Genomic DNA, 14743 nt, shown 5'->3' on the forward strand with positions numbered 1-14743 from the left:
AGATAAGTCATGAGTGAAATCCTGCCTGGTTACAAAGGCCTTCCAGTGCCAAATCTCATATGACCTAAAATTGTCAATACAGCTTTTACAGCAACAGATATTCCCTTTTACTTCTTCTTCTTCTTCCCTCCCTAATTGTGATTAAATGCACAAATTTTCGATTGAACGTGATCAGAAGAGAACCTTCCATAACTGTTCTTGAAGTTCCTGATTAGATCTGCCATGATAGATTCCCAGTCATGTGGAAAAATGGGAGGAAAACACCGGATTTTCCACAAGTCATGAATTGCCTTCTGCCAGTGAGATGTAAATCAGTGTAGCAAGCTAAAATTGATGGAGCTTCCTCTGGTTTTATTCCCGGCTCCTCGAGATCACCCTGAATGCCCCGGCCCCTATGTATAGTCACTTAAAGATGGATTACAGGCAAAAAGGAGAGGTGTGAAACAAAGAAATTGTACATCAAAGCTATCAATCACACAGGTCCTGTGCCGCTTTCTTTCTTTTTTTTGGCTCCCAGTTTGTTACATAAACTGTAATTATGGATGCGGCTGAATACGAGGCCTGTATCTGTTTTGATCCCCATTGACAGTGCTTATGTTGAGTTAATTGAGCTCATATCCCAGGATACATGATGAGAGGCTGTAACATTAGCCATTTCCTGCATGCAGCTCATTGGGATGCAAGGCTAGTGCTGGCAGAGTAAACTGCGCCTTGGCAGAGATGCTGAGCAGTGGTGGTGGTGGTGCTGCTGCTGCAGGGACATGACAGCTACAGTCTTCCCAGCCATAAATCCCACCGTCCCCCACAGGGCACCCAGCTACACCTGTGTATTAAGTTGAAAGACAGGCTGAATTCAATCTGGCCCTTTTTGTGCCATGTCAGTGGGGCGAACTTGGTCAGGTGTAAGACTTTTGCACTGTTTCATCAACAGGCCATTATTTATTCTGGGTGTTTTTCAGATGCTCAGGAGATGGGGTGGGGGGTCTGGGAGTCAGCCAGTCTCCACAGAGTGTGAACCCAATTATGCCACTTCCTTCTCTTGTCTCACTCAAAAATCAAAGCTGTTTGCTCAAAGCCACATCCTAAGCCCTTTCTAACTATGTCCGTCATGGAAGTAATCAGACCATATCCTGAAAGCGGTAAAAACTCTATTTTTTTTCCTAAATAAAGAAGACGGTCACTGATATTCTTATGGAGTGTACTTAATTGCTCAGGTTACCTGATTATGTCAACCAGTTGCTGCTGTGCGCGAGGACAGGAGGTAAACAGCTTCATTCAGCGGCTTGCTCCTCTCATTCTGCTCCTGAGCTCAGTGTGATATGACTTTGATTGTCTACTTGCAATTTACCCAGCAACTGCCAGCTCTCTGTCTTCGCCACATCTCATACAGACCTTTTCTTAGATCTCAGTGGATTGCCTAGCAACCTTTTTCCTCTGTACAAATACCAATCTGTGCACCAAGCAGAGCATGGTGACCAGTGTAATTATTATGCAAGGGAGACTAATCAGAAATGCAACATACTAAGACACAATATGGTCACAAAGATGCACCATTAAAGCTCTAAATAATTAATACAAAATGCTTCATAATGGTTTCTTTCCATTTACTGTAGCTAAACGAATGCCTCCAGCTTCCATCCAGTACTCTTGGGAATTCCTTCCACTAAACTGACGTCTTCCTTCATGAACGTTTTGTTCCCTTACACGAACTGTTCAGTCAGGTTCACTCTGCTCCCTGCAAAGATTAGTTTGGTAGCCTGCTGGTCTCTCTGTGCCTGACTGCGTGACACGGCAGTTGGACTGGGAGCTGAGACGCGCCACCGACAAGGAGTGAATGGGAGTTGGTGAATGAGAGAGTGAAGGAGACAGTGAGCCTGGCCACTGCCTGGTTGTGGCAGATTGAGCAGTCCATACTCTGGTCACAAACCACCATTTCACTAACAGGAATATTATACGTTGACAGAATCATTTTATTTTCTGGTGACACAATCTGCCACACTTAAAGATATTGTAGCCATTTACAAAAATGTAGATTGAGAACAAAGAAGCTGCCTCACAGAAGTAGTTTAAGGTTAAGATTACAAGCAAAACTAACTTGGTTTATGTTTGATTTGTGCGGTCAAGTTGGATTTTCAAGTACTTCTACAAGCCACTTCATCAGTCCTTCCAGTAGGTAAAAGGCAGCAGCATGCAATGACATTAACCTGCTAAGGCAGGCTGTGTTCCCACATTATTCAGTACTTCTCTAGCAAAATGAGACAGGCTTGTAGCATGCTGCTAATTCTTTAAAAGCCCCGATCAGCAAAAAGGGTAAGTGCAAGTTTAGGAATAAGAGTATAACTTTGTCCCAGTAGTCACTTGCCTGCATTGAACCGGTAATTTTGAGCGAGTGTAGATTTCACTAGTATGCAGAATGTAGAGAAAAAGCTGGCCTAATTGTCTTTCATCTGAACTACAGCTAAATGTGAAACTAGATTACACACATTTATGAACTTGATGGAGATTTCTCACATTCACATACTGCCAGTATAATCCTAAGGAGAGCATGTGTCTGGTAAAGTGAGTGGCAGTCAGCCTTTAATACAAAGCACACAGCACAATACCAGCTTAACTATGGGTCTATTTACCATAATTGATTCGTATTTTCACTGCTGAATGTGGCATTGAGGGAGACCTGAAACTAGTCTGAAACTATTTAAATAGGAGCAATTGACTATGTATTATCCTGGCTTTCAGTGACTAGAACAGCTGTGGCTACAGCTTGAGATTTTTAAATTTAATTTCATTGTTTACTGACATTTTTTAAGGACGTCGTGCATTTCAATCACCAGTGTCACCAAATGCGCTTCCACTCAGGCGTCCTCCTGCATTAACCCCGTCTTTAGTGCATCAGTGTGTCTTTTTCCCACTTGGGCTTCGGCTGAAGCCCTGTTCTGTGCAGGAAATCTGTTGAATCAAGGAAAAGCCTATGTTGCATATTGGATTTAGATATTAAAGCCTCGACCAATAATGCCGACATCCTCATGTGAATTGCGTAGCATTATTTCGAGTGATGAAAATGCATTTTTTATTAGGATTTGGTCTCTTCTCTCTGCATAACAAGGCCAGAGTGGGTAAGGGACAATGCAGAAAAGATTTGAGTGGGTGGAGGATTTAGGCTGGGGAGAACAGGAGGAAGGAGTTGTAGTTTCATCAAAAGTAGCAGAGGGTTGAAAGACACTGAAAAATTACTGCTGCTCACACAATATCTGTTTTATTATCATAGCCAATAGTTGTGCACATTACAAGCATACTAGATGGACAAAAGTATTGGGTCACATCTCTTAATCTTTAAATTCAGGAATTTTCTGGACCATTCTACAGATGTATAAAATCAAGTATGTATCCCCACGGTCTGTCTTTACAAACATTTTTGGAAAAATAACTCATTCTAAAGAGTTCACTGAATTTGACTGTGCTGCTTTCATAGGATGCTGCCATTGCAACAAGTAATTGGACTGTGCAAAGTGGAAGCATTTAGGAACCCAGCAAATCAGCCACTGAAGTATCAAGCCCTGTTATATCTCCAACGCTCTACTGTTTGAAACCTCCTCTGACATTAACATTGTACACCGGGAGCTTCATGGCATGGGTTTAGATGCATGTACAGGTACCTACATTGTGTAGGTAGCCCAATACCTTTGTCCATACAGTGTAGGTTTATTAGAAGTTCTGTTAAGTGTGGTTTGTACCATGGCCACTCACCAAGAAAATATCATATGTTATGTGCATATAAATTAAAATATGTTAATTTGCACATCTAATTTTGGTATAGTTTTCCTATTTATACATAATAATAGTATTTGTACATTACATTTAGCTAACAGAAGTGCTGGATCAGGAGTATTACTATTTTGATACATACATACATCACTTTCATATTCCCACAAGCTGCCTCTGTCTTCATCTTTCTCTCACTTTTACATTTTGCATTATGGGCAGCTTTAGCTGCATTATATTGTGGTTTTCCTCTGCTGACTTGCATTGATCCTCCACACTCAGGCCACCAGCCTATCACTAAATTCTATTTTGTCTGTTTTTCCCTATTCATTCAAAGACAATTCATATTTAAAATGACATCTGCAGTGTTCTCACTGATAAGCTATTTATCCCATCTTCTGGCTCTTGTTGTTTATACGCATAACCTGATACCTCCAAGCTCTTTAGCTGAGGCTCAGCTGTTGCTGTTTTCAACTCCCGTTTAACACTGGTGCATTCACTGAGAACGACAAACAAATACTTAGGTCGCAGGTGTCCAATTGAACTGTCCAGATGCTAAAAGCTAATAAAAACTTTGCATCCAATTTGAATCCAGAGTCATGATTTAGCAAGACTTAAACTAAAACAAATATGCTGTACTAGTTTAACACCTTATATTTGTGCAGTGGATAAAATGAGTTCAGGAGTAGCTAAGGTAAAAGGCAGCTACCTTTACAAGGCATAATTATGTCCAACTCAAAGATTTTTAATTAGTATTTAGGCAACTTAAACAAACAATGTGACAAACAATACTGCTAGTTCTTGGAAGCATTAGTGGCTATGCCTTTTGACCATAAAATGCATCAGGAACGTAGTCAATTGCCTTGTGATTTGGCATTTTGTTAAAAAAAAATACCAGTGTCATATTGAGCTTCTGAAATGGTAAAGGTAACCTCAAACTGTGAGCGTAGCAGCAATGTAACTCCCCGGGGAAATCAAGAGCTTTCACAGCTGCATTGCCCGCCAGCAGTTGCAACACAATTCTTAAATGACGGGGCAACGTGCAAGCGGCTGAAGACAGACAGAAACTTCAGTTTGACCCCAAATCCTTCAACACTTCAAACATATCCTAAACTGGTGGGTGAGACGAAGCCCTTTTGGAGGAGAAATACACCTGGAGAACAGCCACAAACAAAAGCATGTATACCTTTTGACTGTGCAACTTTGAGATGATCTGTGCATCTGTTACAGTTTGAAAAGGTAAATTTTTCTCTAATCTGTTGTGTTGCAGCAACCACTTGGAATCCACGAGAAGAATTTAGGTTAGAATATGCCAAAAGCAAAAACATCTGGCCCAATTTTATTTGATTTCAGAACATCTGAGTAAACAAGTCGACAGAGCTATTTGGGGCGATTTTAAAAACCAGTATAAAAAATAGATTGAATGAAGAAGCTATCGTAACTTTTTACACTCTCTCTACCCTTTACTTTAGTGTGCTTTTATGAGAATTGTAAATGTGGAAATCTCCCTCGACGCCATCCTGATCCCCCGGAAATATGATCGCTGGATGAAATCAATGGAATGGGATGAGGGATGAAGGGATTTTAAGCCCATATACTATAAAGTGTTGCATTGTCTACCTCACTCTGACAGCTCAGAAGGGGTGAGAAGATAGCTTGTGCCTGCTTTTCAAGAAAGTGCCAACAGATTGTCAGAAGGACACACGTGTTGTCCAATCCGATAAAAGTAAGTAACAAAAACAAAAATGTTATGATCGCCTTGGCACTTTTCATTTCCGAGAAATTAAGCCAGTCAGCATCTGCAAGGAGCGCGTGGTTGTTGTTCCTGTACAGTGAAAGCATCGGCATTGTCCTTTTAAAAAAGAATGATTTTGTCTAGTGGCCTTCTGGCTTCGGTGTGCATGCACAAAATTGGGAACAGTTGAGTGTTTCTGTTTTCAGCCTATTTCAGTCAATACTTTATTAAAAGTTTAATCATTTCAAGGTTTCAGATGACAACATTTCTATATTAGAAAAAGATTTTTGTTTTGGTTCTTTTTCCACATGCCTTAATCTTCTTGTGACCTGTAAAAATCATCTATCAACCCTCCTAGTTCTAAACACTCCAAACTTTAAAATATTGTGTATTGCTCTTTTCCCTTTCTGTGAGTCACACAGTTGATTTAAGATGTGATGTGTGTGATAATTATCTTCCTAGTTTGCGGGTAAAGTCGTAGAGACAGAGCTGCTCCAGAGGTGTTTGTCAGTGGTGGTTGAAGTATGATGAGTCATCAGCCTGTTAGTGTAAATCCATGCAAACGCTTAGGTTTGATGCTATTGTGTTGCATCTACTGCTCCTCAATGTCCTGATTCTCTCAACGCTTTTCTGAACACTTGAAGCGAGTGCAGTATATGCAGTCTATCAGCGTCATTAAACTGTTCCGTGTGCACGGCTACAGAGCAATAAATCCTCAAGCAGCATGAATCTGTCGTGTGTCAGAGCCTGTTGTCATAAGCAGATATATCTTCTGCACTGCCTGCTTTATTTTTCTTTCTTTCTTTCTTTCTTTCTTTCTTTCTTTCTTTCTTTCTTTCTTTCTTTCTTTCTTTCTTTCTTTCTGTCTTTAAACAGAGGAACACCAGGCAGAGCATGATCAAAATGTCTGTTATTGAGGAACTGTTGAAAATCGGACATACACATGTGCCGCTGTACACAATCAATGCGTCATTCATTTGTTCTTCATGATGCCAGATGACTTGTTTTATACAATCAGCGTTAAAATATTCAGAGTACAGCTAATGCATGACTGGAGATGGATACAGTATTGATAATGACAGAATATTGTACATCCCTGGACATTTCTATTCAAACACATCGAAAACAAAATGTATAATAAATATAAATTTTCTCAGTACAATTTAATCTGTGATGTCACATGTTCAAAAACAGTTTTTTTTTAAAAATCAATATTGCAAAAAGCCTCTCAACAATTGACCGTTTGCTAAACCCTATCCCCATCCATTACTGTTGCATTAGAGTTTAGGGGCTAATCTACTGTTAAATCATCGCTGTTATTTTTCAATCACTGGGTTCTTAATTTCACATGAATGCACACAAGATGCCCCTGCAAGCAATGGCTTGGCCAGCTAAAATAAACAGATCTTCATAGCTGCTGCTAGCTAACTACTTTAGTAAAAATTTAATAGCTATATATTATTTTGATGAGTTTCTTAAAAGATAATTTAGATGCAGTTCAAACATAGTCAACATTATACTTTAAACTTAAGAATTTTTCTTTAACTCAAATAAAGGAAACCAAAATATACATATACACTATGTGGACAAATGCACAGAGCTACCTTGTACACATAAACATGAACAGCCATATCACGAAGCTCCTGGTACACAACTTTTATGCTGATGTTAATGTCAGAGGAGGGTTGTAACTCTGGAGTAAGCATAGTGTTGGAGACCTTTACACAGTATGCAGCTCAGCACTTGGCAACCCCACTTTGTAACTCTGCAATAATACCACTTGTGAAATCTGTAGGAATTTCATACAAGTGACTTTTTGGTGGCTCCAGCGAAACTTGAAGCACTATGGAACAACTTTATTAGCTGACCAACGTGTTTCAGCTTGTGGCCTTTTTCAGGGTCATTACAAAATACAGTTTGTGTTTAAATAAATAAAGAAATCCAAGTGAACCAATCACACATAAACAAGCTGACCAACCAGCATTTAAGGGGGTGGTACTGGCTGACTCTGGACTGAAAATCACCCCACATATCCAAAAGTAGTTCATTCTCAAAGGTCCTAACTAGATCTCTCTTTTTCCTGATGAAGTTAATTTTATCACCTCTTTGACTGGGCTTCATGGCGTCAATGCCAATAAAAAATAAAGCTCACCATGAAGCATTCTGGATATTTTGTTTAAAGAGTTTATTTCCTACAGGTATGAATGCAGGTCTATTAATGAGTTTCTGCGAGTTACACTATTTTGCTTTATGTTCTTAATTAGATTTCAAAGACCTTTAAAAAAAAAACATCCATCCATCCATCCATTCGCTTCCGCTTATCCTTTCCAGGGTCGCGGGGGGGGGGGGGGCTGGACCCTATCCCAGCTGTCATGAGGCGGTGGTACACCCTGGACAGGTCGCCAGTCTGTCGCAAGGCTAACACACAAGGACAGACAACCATTCGCACTCACATTCACTCCAGCATTTACACCTATGGGCAATTTAAATTTTTCAATTAACCTATCCCCACTGAAAAACCAAGAAACCAAAAACCTTTTATTGTAATGATAATTGCTGTTAACTAGTTCAAATTTTTTATTATGGAGTTAATAATTTTTTTTAAATCATTTTTTGAAAGTTGAACCAGAGCCAACCAGTCAGCCAGTACAACACGTTCTTGTTCCCAAAGTGTAACATATTACGCTATGTGACAAATCATCGGTATGTTACCCGTTTGGTCACCCAACATATTCCTATGTTATGCGTTAGGAAACAGGAGGAAACATGAGAATCGTTTGGACTCAATCTACACATGTACATTTATTTTACTTTCTCATCATGAATCGCGTTGGAAAACTCTATCTAACATGGGGCGATCGTGGCTCATGAGTTCTGAGTTCGCCTTGTATTCGGCCCCGGCTCGGACAGTCTCGGTCGTTGTGTCCTTGGGCAAGACACATATCGCGCCATTAGCCAGAAGGGCCGATGGCAGAAGACTGACTGCTTCTGTCAGTCTGCCCCAGGGAAGCTGTGGCTACTGTAGCTTGCCTCCACCAGCTTGTCTCCAGTGTGTGTGAATGGGTGGATGTGTAAAGCGCTTTGGGGTCTCTAGGCGGGACTAATAAAAGCGCTATACAAATACAGGTCATTTACCATATTTACCATTTAACACAATTATTGTTATGGTTAGGATTAAGGTTAGGTTTAGGGCTGGAATACACGGCTGGAAGCTTCATTCTATGGGATTTCATCCGCAATCCGCCGCGTATCATAGGGACGTGACAAATCGTCAGTATGTTATGTGTCGGTAATAAGAATGCCTTGGCTAGTACCACCCTCTTAAATGCTGATTGGTCAGCTTGTTTCTGTGTGGTTGGTTCACTTGGATTTCTTTCTTTATTTAAACACAAACTGTTTAGTATTTTGTAATGACCCTGATGAAGGCCACAAGCCGAAACGCGTTGGTCAGCTAATAAAGTTGTTCCATAGTGCTTCAAGTGTCGCTGGAGTCTTCACGCCACCAGATCTTTGTCCTTCTCAATGCACCTTGGAAGCAGGTGAAGTTGTGCCAGAAATATTTGGACACTGACTTTTTGCAATGGCAGCATCCAATTACAGCTCCATGCTTGAGATCAGTGAGGATTTAAAAAAAAAATCTATTGTTTCACAAATGATTTGCACCTAGCTATGATTTGCATAGCTAGGCGCTTGATTTTATACACCTGTATAAAATTCTGGAAACACCCGAATTAATAAATTGAAGCATGTCTCCCCAAAACCTTTGTCCATATACTGTTATAATATTATATTAAGCGCCCCCTCCTGTGTTTATTTAACTCTTTAGTCTTACTTCTTTTGCCTGTTGGTATAGCTAGCTATTTACGTAGATTTAATTAAATCAATCAGACGTGTAGCAGGACTGAGCTCCTAATATTACTCTACAATATGCTGAATCAGTATTCAGGACCAACTTCTGGGGACTTGTGTAGTGAGCTTGCCTAGTTGTGGGACGCTAAACCCCAAACAGTTTAGTTAACTAATTTTCATTGGCCTCAAAGGTAAAACTGTGTTACTATTACAACTGTATCATAACTGCTTATTGCCGTAAGCTGGGCATGCTATCATTCACATCATATACTTAATAATCTCCTTAAATGGTGAGTGTTGATTTCGCTGGTTAGCAGTTCAAAATGTGCAGAAAACCAAAGCTCAGCAGGTCTGCTGCACATAGTTATTGTAGATAAACTATTATTTGACAATTGTTGTTTACTGGACAGGTTTAGCTAACGGTCAATTCCCAGCAGAAAAACAAATGTATACTTTTATATCACAATAACCTTTTACCAATTTCATCGTAAACTGTGTCTATGTTAAGAACATAGAACTGCTGCGTTGAACAATATTCAGGATATTAATTGGGTGATCTGTACACGTTTTCCTTCCCTGAAAGTAAAATAGCCTAGAAGTGTATGAGTTCAGCGAGTCGAGCTTACTGTATCACATCAGATACCACACACTCACAGAAGAAGAAAAGCAAGAGAAGTTACCATCAGGGTCTTGATCAATAAGGCAAAAACCAAACACACATCATTATCAGACAGTCCTGCCTGTGCTGTGCACTGTGCTCTGCAGTTTAAACCACCTACACAGCTGGCAAAGTACAGTAGACAGTTGTTTGGGTTGATACCGCTGAACTTGATGAATGACACTGTTTCCGGTCATTTAGCACAGTTTATTTGCCATATATTATATTGTAGCATTTTGTAAAAAGCACACGTGTAGATATGCAAGTGTACAATCGGATAATTGGCTGAATAACACATTATAAAAACCAAAAACCATTAGCCACATAAGTGATTTAAATGAAGGATGAAAAGTAAACATCTGAACGTCCCAGTGCACCAAGCTCTGTACTTGGTGTTTATTTTTCCTCTGTTTATTTCTCAAATGAATAAGAACGTGATCAACATCACAAATCATTAAGCAATTCAAAAGTCACCATGTAAACTATACTGACTGCCAGCAAGATGTGTGGGCTGTACATTTTATAAAACAATTACTGTCCGCTATTTTCGGACTTGTTTCTCTTGTCTTGGGTAATTTCATTGGAGAGGCTCATTTCTCGAAATGAAAAAAGCTACAGGGACTTGAGTTTGAGAGAGACCTCTGGCTGACAGCATGATCAGAAAAAAGAAAAAAACAAAACAAAACAGTAGAAACCCTTTCAGCTTGGTCGAGCTTTCGTTTGTTCAGCTACTCAGTTGCTTATCATGCTGTTTCCCCCTGCTCTGTTTACAACGTTTTGCATTTTGATTACTTTACCTGCACAGCAGAGGGGTGTCCACGTTATGAGAAGTCAAGGAAATATGTTTAATAAGATTAACAAATCATGAAATTATTATCTTTAATACTCCCCAAGAGGCAAAGCAGAATGCAGAAAGTCATGCTGAAGTTCAGCCTCCTTTGCTAATTGAGGACATTGAGGGTCAGGTAGGTCAGAAGCTCACTAATCAAAACTGCTGCTCCCCTTTATTTCCACTGAGAAATATTTTCATTTTCATTACCCTGGTTCCAGGATGCTCTGCAGTAAATTAATTGTCTCCTTTGCTTCTTTACCAGTCCCAGCTTCCTCCCACACAGCCTTTCATTTCGTATGAGCAGTTCTGTGATTATGTGCAGCTGACGTACAGTAGTTTGGAGACAGAGCCTCGTGGTGTGCACAGCTCAGTGGTGGTGGGAGTGGGTCTGGGGGCAAGGCAGCACAGGCTTTGAGGGGAGGGCAGCCATTAGGCTGGGTTGGTACAATGCTGGCCCTGGACCTCCCTGCGCCTGAGTGGAGGGCTCCATGCCCACATTGAGGTGCAGTGACAGGTGGGTATGGCAGTAATCCAGAACAGACTGCTCACACCTGTACAATGTCAGAGCACTCAGCTGCCGCGGTACCTAGACAGAAACAGAAAGTAGAGGGAAAGAAGAAGCACACGTAAGGGTAAGGCTTTTAAAACAGCTAGAAAAAAATCCTTAGAATATTTGGAATTGGCTTAATTTACTTCATGGTGCCATGGCACAGCTCTGTCATTAATGCAGCCTTGGCCGATAATACAGCATGCGCCCCAAGACCTGAAATCTGTGGCGCTCAAACACCCACTTTCAGGAGTGATTTATATGCAAGATGAAAGCCTTAAGCAAGAGTGCACACATATTTTCTGCCCTCTTTTAAATGGAGTCAAGGCTCCATTTAGAAGAGAGTGCTTATTACATTACAAGCACTTTGCTGATTCAAAGACCCCTCTTCGCTTTACGTGCTACCGCGGTCTGAATTCTGTCAATTAAACGAGATAAAGCTGCATCACAGCCTGTGCAATATTGATATTAATATCCTAATGTATATTCATATATATATATATATATATATATACACACACACACACACACACACACACAGTGGGGAGGAATAATTATTTGATCCCCTGCTGAATTTGTAATTGTAAAAACGATCAAAAGAAATAATTTTTATGGTACTTTTATTTTAATTCAATTCAATTTTATTTATATAGCGCCAAATCACAACAAAAGTCTCCTCAAGGCGCTTCATAGATACAGAGAAAAACCCAACAATCATATGACCCCCTATGAGCAAGCACTTTGGTGACAGTGGGAAGGAAAAACTCCCTTTTAACAGGAAGAAACCTCCGGCAGAACCAGGCTCAGGGAGGGGCGGCCATCTGCTGCGACCGGTTGGGGTGAGAGAAGGAAGACAGGATAAAAGACATGCTGTGGAAGAGAGACAGAGGTTAATAACAGATATGATTCAATGCAGAGAGGTCTGTTAATACATAGTGAGCGAGAAAGGTGACTGGAAAGGAAAAACTCAATGCATCATGTGAATCCCCGGCAGCCTACGTCTATTGCAGCATAACTAAGGGAGGATTCAGGGTCACCTGGTCCAGCCCTAACTATATGCTTTAGCAAAAAGGAAAGTTTTAAGCCTAATCTTAAAAGTAGAGATAGTGTCTGTCTCCCAAATCCAAACTGGAAGCTGGTTCCACAGAAGAGGGGCCTGAAAACTGAAGGCTCTCCCTCCCATTCTACTTTTAAATACTCTAGGAACAACAAGTAGGCCTGCAGAGCGAGAGCGAAGTGCTCTAATAGGGTGATATGGTACTACAAGGTCATTAAGATAAGATGGGGCCTGATTATTTAAGACCTTGTATGTGAGGAGCAGAATTTTGAATTCAATTCTGGATTTAACAGGAAGCGTCAATGAGTGAAATAAGTATTTGATTCCCAACAATCCAACCAAAACTCTCTGACAGATTGGCTCATATGACACTTCAATTACAATCAATCAATAAATTACAGATACTCTTGATCTCAACTCATTATATTTACATCATTTATATACAGCATGGCTGTACACAGCGTCACCAACAGCTCCACCATTATGGGTAAAACCAAAGAGCTGTCAAGGATTATAGATTATAGACCTGCACAACACCATCAGCAAGAAGTTTCTTAAGAAGGTGACAACTGTTTGGTGCTATTATAATTCAGTATGTATTTATAATAATCAATAATTATTTCCCCCACTGTATGTGATTGTACAGTCTACAGAAACATTCACATAACAACAGAAAGAACACGCGCAGAACAACTTTTCAGCTTTAATACTTCCTCTAAACCTAGAGTCATGTAAACATACATAACACCATTTTTTTTTCATTGACTTTCACAATATCCTCAGGAATAAAATCACATTATCAATCATTACAATGTAATCTTTCCTCATGTGTAGGATAAAGAATGGAGAATATATTCAAAGTCCTTGTGAGAAAAATCCCAATTCGCTGTAATCTTAGTTGTGGGCAGTACATCTATTGTAAAATATGCTGTCTTGGATTATTTTATTGGATCACAAAAGGATTTGCTGAAAGCTGATTTGATGCAGAAATGGCTTTCAGATAGGTTCCTCTTTATCTCGTTGGGTCTAGATTCATAGTGCCGTCACCATTCAGACCCTTAAATTTCAAATAACGGCTTTCTAAAGGTTATGTTTTCCTTTTCGGAAATGATATGACTCGGTTTGTTCTCCACTCTAATGGGAAGATTAGTTGAAAACACTCCATTGTCTAATTCAACAGCTGAACTTTGCACACTACATAGAGGACTCGATAAAAAATTCATGAACAACAATGCTCTGAATGCAAAATGAGGTAAATGCGGGGGAACCGGATCTGTGAGTTCTCGGTACAGACTGCCAAAGGAGAAAGGCTACACCGTGAACTTGTTTCTCCAATTATTACAATAGTAAAAGTCAAACACGTAAGCAGTGAAGTGGATATAAATTTTTCCTGGTTAGCTGGTCAAACCAATAGCCCTTTCCTTCTTTGCAGAAGTAATTGGCAGAGCACCCACAACCTTTGCCTCTACAACACTTTCTTGCCTCCTATGTTTAACTTCACCAGTTAATTCCACATGAAATCCAAAGGTACCATAAAACAAACTGAGCTGCAGTTGCAGAGACTATAAAAGGCTTTCTTGGCCTTTGCGCCTATCCACCAGGGACCTGTACAGATCTGTAATTACAAAATAAATACACCTTTAGAAAGGAATAGTGCTATAATCATATAGGTCTCATCATTGTTAACAGCATCAGTAGTTCAGATATCACAAAAAGACCTGAAAGAGAAATGGTAAATGGGCACCATTTACACAGTGCTTCTTCAGTCTTTCTCACTACGTGGTGCTTTACACTACAAGCCACACTCAGCCATTTCCACGCACATTCATGCACTGCTCTCTCACAGACACCTATGAGACTCTGAGGGCTGCTGAGTATCTTGCCCAATGACACTTCGACATACACACTGAGGACCTCGGGATCTTTCAATTAGCGGAGGGCCCGCTCTATCTCCTTCGAGATGCCACAGCCACCCCAAAATCTTCTTATGACCTCTAAAACAGTTTGAGGCTTGTGAAGGATTTGTGACATTCAATGGGAAATGCAAATAGTTAAAAGAAAAATGCAAACCTAAGCAAACCTAAGCATCCTCTTTTGTCATACAGATAGAATTATTTATTCACTGTCTACAGTCTAATTTTTGGTATGTGTTTGCAAGTCAATCTTTATACAGAGTTTTAAAGTTGCATCTTTGTGGGCTGGATATAAAATGTACTGATTATTCAAATGGTGCCAAAGTCAGATTCATTTTTCTGTTTGACCAGAGGGTCCAGCGTGGTACAGCAAGTGTGGAGATGCCTCAGTGA

General features: G+C 40.1%; 1 protein-coding gene across 5 annotated transcripts in view; it reads right to left on the reverse strand.

The window, feature by feature from the left end:
- Positions 1-3185: 3185 nt before the first annotated feature.
- The window catches only part of LOC147317021 (leucine-rich repeat transmembrane neuronal protein 4), a 64948-nt gene continuing 53390 nt past the window's right edge, over positions 3186-14743 (reverse strand). For 3 of the 5 annotated variants that reach the window (XR_015131792.1, XR_015131794.1, XM_086313587.1), the window contains one exon: positions 3186-11419. The gene's annotated coding sequence lies outside the window, so the exon portion shown is untranslated. Of the gene's footprint in view, positions 11420-11913; positions 12251-14743 lie in introns of those variants that run through there. The other 2 variants (XR_015131793.1, XM_086313586.1) reach the window with 1 other exon arrangement.

The sequence above is a fragment of the Aulonocara sp. 'chitande type north' Nkhata Bay genome, linkage group LG12 (assembly GCF_057382095.1).
Source record: "Aulonocara sp. 'chitande type north' Nkhata Bay isolate Kocher_YH1m ecotype deep benthic linkage group LG12, A_spYH_male_GT1.1, whole genome shotgun sequence".
Classification (NCBI taxonomy): Eukaryota; Metazoa; Chordata; class Actinopteri; order Cichliformes; family Cichlidae; genus Aulonocara; species Aulonocara sp. 'chitande type north' Nkhata Bay.